This window comes from Corylus avellana, chromosome 1 (genome assembly GCF_965113065.1).
Source record: "Corylus avellana chromosome 1, dhCorAvel1.hap1.2, whole genome shotgun sequence".
NCBI lineage: Eukaryota > Viridiplantae > Streptophyta > Magnoliopsida > Fagales > Betulaceae > Corylus > Corylus avellana.
In genome coordinates this window covers 39,412,819-39,418,818 of record NC_142490.1, presented here as the reverse complement: position 1 = coordinate 39,418,818, position 6,000 = coordinate 39,412,819, and the positions used below count along the sequence as shown (strand labels likewise).

The 6,000-nt window shown below is 34.3% G+C and overlaps 1 long non-coding RNA gene across 1 annotated transcript; it reads right to left on the bottom strand.

Annotated features, from left to right (window-relative positions):
* Nucleotides 1-1,493: 1,493 nt before the first annotated feature.
* LOC148589820 (uncharacterized) lies at nucleotides 1,494-4,546 on the bottom strand. Its single transcript, XR_015909788.1, has 4 exons — nucleotides 4,134-4,546; nucleotides 2,966-3,054; nucleotides 2,666-2,832; nucleotides 1,494-1,757 (listed from the first exon to the last, which is right to left on the bottom strand). It is a non-coding gene; the product is annotated as an uncharacterized LOC148589820 (long non-coding RNA).
* Nucleotides 4,547-6,000: the final 1,454 nt, after the last annotated feature.

The following is a 6,000-nucleotide window of genomic DNA, read 5'->3' as shown; positions in this document are numbered from 1 at the left end:
ATATGTGGCGTGGGAATTGGAAAGAGAAGGAAAATAAAGAAAAACAATGAGGAAGAAAGAGTCTGTTGCGTGGAAAAAAAAAATGAAATATGTGGCGTGGGAATTGGGAAGAGAAGGAAAATAAAGAAAACAACGAGGAAGAAAGAGTCTGTTGCGTGGGAGGAGGAGAAAAAAAAGAAAAAAAAAGAAAAAAAAAAAAAAAGAAATATGTGGCGTGGGAATTGGGAAAAGAAATGGTGAAAAGGAAAATAAAGAAAAACAAAAGAAGAAAGACTCTATAGGGGCTTGAACCCATGACCAGAAGGATTTGAGCCTTATGTTCTAGTTCACTACCAATTGAACTAGACTAATTTTGTTACTAGTCTTCCTCCATATCGGTTATTATCGATTAAAACGGTTAATCGATAACAAATGGTTAACCGGACCGAACCGAACCGATAAGAATTTCGGTAAAAAAAATTTAACCGATAAGAATATCGGTTAAATGGTTACGGTTAATATTGGTTCGGTCGAAGCCGGTAGACGGCCAGTTAAACGGTAAGGGTTAATCTGCCCACCCCTATACATGCATGTTTGTATATAACAATCTCACCATACAAATTAATTAAACAAATTTATAAATTAATACAAAGCATATATCTCAAACAAATAAATTAATTAGCTACCACGTAAAATTAATTTACTAATAACTACATCAATAATATATATCATGCATGTTCATATATAACAATCTCACCATACAAATTAATTAAACAAATTTATAAATTAATACAAAGCATATATCTCAAACAAATAAATTAATTAGCTAACACATAAAATTAATTTGCTAATAACTACATCAATAATATATATATACTTGATCAGGAGAGGCCGGAGAATCGTCGGAGGGAGACACTACAGGAAAATAGGCCTTTAGCGACGACCCTGAGTCGTCGCTAAAGACCCATATGTCGTCGCTGATGGTCATCAGCGACGACTACGGTCGTCGCTCCCAGTCGTTGCAAGTAATCCGTCGTTAAAGACTAAACAGCGACGACCTTCCATGTCGTCGCTGTTGATAATTATCAGCGACGACAAATGTCGTCGCTAATAACTATCAAAGTTTGTCGTTGAAAATGCCTTTTTAAAGTCGATGTCGTCGCTGATGACACACACATCAGCAACGACATTGCCGTCGCTGATGACTCACACATCAGCGACGACAAATGTCGTCGCTGATGACTCACACATCAGTGACGACAAGTGTCGTCGCTGATGAAGCACACATCAACGACGACAAATGTCGTCGCTGATGTGTGTCATCAGCGACGACAAATGTCGTCGCTAATGCTGATGACGCACACATTAGCGACGACAAAATGTCGTCGCTGATGACCCAAACATCAGTGTTCTGATGATCACCGTCATCAACATCAAATGCTTTTTTATTTTTTGCCGATTAATATTTTAAATTGTTTGGTATGAATGATCTAAACATAACAATATATTAGAGCTTACTTAAGAACTCATTTTCTAATTAAATATGTTGAAAGATCTGAAATAAAGTTAATTACAAGTGAAGAAGTCTAAAAAATGGGCTAAGAAAACTACATAATTGTCAAATTTTTAAGCAAGTGCCAAAGGCATACATCAACAACAATGTTCCTTGAGAAATTAAACTTCATATGTAGATAAGCAGCAAAAAAAAAGATTACAAAAAAGGCTTCCCAGATGTAAGACACTTTTCAACTTGTATGACTCATCAATACCATATGTAACTGCACGGAGAAGAAGAGCATATATTAGACAAGAAAACTCACTTAAAAACTACAAGCATGTCTAATATAATAACCACATAGTTGGACAAACTATTGCTACTTAAACATGAAAAAACGCAATAGAAAAAGAACATTGTCCGTCATGTATCAAAGCATAGAGGAATTTCATACCATAATTGATACAACAAATCATGGCAAGACAAAACAACAAGTTCCCAACCAAACAATACTTCACAAATAGCATGGAAGACACTTTTCAATTTTCATTTTATTTATCAAAAAAAAAAGGAGTAAAGAAGAACTCAACAATTTTGATTTTATAAATTGTTGATGATAAATCCTGAGTCATTGAAACATTTTAGAGCCAAGAACGCCCCATTATATTCCCAGGCTGTTATGATGACATGTTGCAACTGATTTAGCTCCAAAATTATCATCCATTCCTAAAATAGGGACAATACAGAAGTAATAATCCCCTTACACAAATGGCTATGTCTAAAACTATCATAAATATTAATTAGATCATATGGCACAAATGAGTAATGTTATATTTAGAGATAACGAAATAGTAAAAATTCAGTCAATAGATCATTATTACTAATTACTAATCACAAATATATATCAAGTTTATAAACCTCTCACTCCTGTGCATGGGACCCAATTCAATTCAAAAATGACTGACATAAGTAGCTGCTTAAAGATGTTTTTCACATTATATTGTTTTCTTTTTTGCACTTGTTTAAGTAAAAGAATGTTAAAACAATTTCAGGAATTCAAATGGGGCAGTGGAGTATGACTTTGCAGGTAAGTGGAGTATGACTTTGGAGGTAGGAATTCAAAAGAATGTTAAAACAATTTTAAAAGTATGACGGGCCAAAAATATATAGAGGGGTCAGCAGGTAAGTTACATGCAGCATAGCATCCTTCACAGCAAATCAATGACTCCAAGCTCCTATGACTTCGTAGAGAGTATTGTTGCTGCTGTAAACAGTGCTTCCTTTCCAAATGACAAAACCTCCATGTGTGTGAACAAAGCATAGATCCAAAAAAAGAACTGGCAAAGCTATTTGGCCACCTAAGTTAGTGAAAACTAGAAATAATCAATTCATCAAGCTGAGCCCACTCCATTAAAAGGGTTTTCCCATAAAATACAAGACGAATAATTCTAAAGCAAATCAGTCACTCAGCAAGCAATTTTTTCAACATACCTTCACACATGCTGCAGCCTCTATCAAAGCTTTTCACCGCTAACAGTTGGAAAAGCTTCAACTTCACTTTCTAAATCACTGTCATCATCCTGCAAGCCAATTTTAACATCAGTGTCATATGAAAAATATATGCGTATATTGAGTATAATGTTGAGCATGAGGCAAAAAGTTTATTTTTGAGGCAAATTATAAGTTATATAAAGCAATATAATGTGGGGAAGATCTATCTTGCAAGAGGTACATGTTTTAATCCCCTTACACATGATGGAGTTCTATGATAATCACGCATCTATGCAGAGTAAAAGCATTCCATTATATCATGATAAGATTAGACATGATTACTGCTTCCTTAAAGATAGAGGAGTGCAAGAATATAATACATTTCTAAGTCAAGTTACCATAACTTGGTGGCAATATTTCTAATGTATTCATGATAAAAAATCATAAAATAATATTCTAAAGAACATAGTGTTGGTGGATGTAGAAATGAGTGGTGAAAACTGCTCAGCTGGCATTTAATCACCATAATCACATAAAGACCCCAATTGCTTCCACACAATGAGAGCTAGAGGAATAAAAATGACCAAAACCGACACATTTTCCATGTTATGCTCTGTTCATGATTAGAAAACTCCATATTGTATTTCCAAAACATGCAGAATCTTCAGCGTCAAATATAGATTGGCAATCTTTCACTAGCCAGCCAAGATATTACAAAAGCTCGGTTCGTTCTACTTTTTCTTAATACCCCCGGACAGCATCAAATCTCAGAGTTTCAGTCCAAAAAGTTGCATCAGAAGTTAAATAATAGAACCAAAGGTGTTTCATTTAATACCCAAAAACATGATGCTCTTTAAGAATTTCCCAGTCCATAAAACACATTACATAAACAATACCTCCGTTATGTGCATACCTCGTGCCAATACAGCTAGTATACAATAACAATTTTGAACCAAATTTAGCTAATTACATTCAAAGAATCGAACACCAAAACATAAACTTTGTCATATCTGCATTCTCAAAATCCCTATTTATTCACAACAACCAGCTACACCCACCAATTCACTTTTAACTAAAATATCAAGCTTCAGCATTCAAAATAGTCGCATACAAGAAGGTAAAAGTTAAATAAAGAATCTGAAACTCAAGAAAGTACAAGTTGACTGACCAGAGGCTGAGCCCCGTCTTTGAACTCATCGAGCAAAGCGTGGCGATAAGCTATATGGCGCCATAGCATCAGAAATCCCAGTCGAAGTATTCCTCACCAACGCCTCCCAGTCGATTTTCGCGTCGCACAAATAATTGTTGTCTTAAAATTTATTTATATGACCTAAATAACAATGTTTGTCTATCCTTTTCATAGAGTGGCCCAGAATGAACAAGTGAGGGAGATTGGAGAGTGGAGAGAGATCGTGTACGTACCAGAGAGAGGTGCGCCGGAGAGAGACGAGCGCCAGAGTGAGGGAGAGGGAGAGGGAGAGAGATCGAGAGTGAGAGTGATGAGGGAGGTGAGTGAGAAGGAGAGAGAGAGGCAGAAATTTCAGAGATTTGAGGGATTTTGGTGTTTTTGAGGGTTTGGGGATAAAAACACGGTGTCTGAAATTTTTGGTTTGAAAAACCAAAAATTTCAGAGACCGCGCGCGCCACTTGTGGCGCAAAAATTGAGCATAATCAGCGGCAACAAAATTGGTCGCCGCTATTTAGGATTTTTTTTTTAAAAAATTATACTTACACTATTTTTAGAATAATTAAGCACCTTTTTTTAACAATACTTACAATATTTGAATAGTCCATTTCTTGCTTAAGTTTATAATAAAAGCCTAATAATTTGGCCTTCTGATCCGGAAATATATATATATAATTTGAATTGATAGTTTTGTATGAATTTTTTTTTTTTCTTTTTAATTTTTTTATAACAACTTTCTGGAAGCAAACACACCAGTACTTTGGTGCAAATTTTAAAAAAATTGATCGAACATTTGATCATATTACGATCAATCGAACTAATTCACTAGAATCGATCGGATGTTTGATTGATCATTTGATCTATCACGATCAATCGAACCAATTCACTAGTATCGATCGGAGGATCGATCGGATGTTTGATCGAGCATTTGATCCTATCATGATCAATCGAATTAATTCATTAGGATCGATCGGATGTTTGATCGATCATTTGATCCTATCACCATGATCGATCAGAAGTTTGATCTATCATGATCAATCGAACTAATCCATTAGGATCGATCGGATGTTCAATCGGATGTTTGATCCTATTACGTTCAATCGAACTAATTCATTAAGATTGATAGGATGTTTAATCGAATATTTGATCCTATTACGATCAATCGAACTAATTCACTAGGATCGATCGGATGTTTGATTGAACATTTGATCCTATCACGATCAATCAAACATTTAAATAAGAATAAGAAATAGAAAACTTCAATAATAGTATAAAAAAAAAAAAAAAAAAAAAATTATTAATTTTTCTAAGCGTTTTAATTTAATAGGAAAAATTGTTATATCTAAAAGGAAAAAAAAATATTTATTTTTTTCACGACCGATCATTTGACCTTATCACGATCGTTGGAATGAATGTACTAACTAGGACCAATCGGATGTCTGATCAAACATTCAATTTCAATTGTTTCAATCATTTGATCTTATCACGATCAATCGAACTAATTTATTATGATTGATCGGATATTCGATTAAACCTTTAATTTTAGTTGTTTCAAGTTTAATCGATCATTTGATCCTATCATGATCGATCGAACAAATGCACTAGGATCAAATGGATGTTTGAACAAACCTTTAATTTCAATTGTTTCAATTTTGATCGTTACTTGATCGTATCGCGATAATCAAACTAATTCATTAGGATCGATCGGATATTTGATCGAACCTTCAATTTGTATCAAGTTTGATCGATCATTTGATCTTATCACGATCAATCGAACTAATTCACTAGGATCGATCGGATGTTAAAATTGAATCTTTAATTTGTATCAAGTTTGTTGCGTGACAACAAT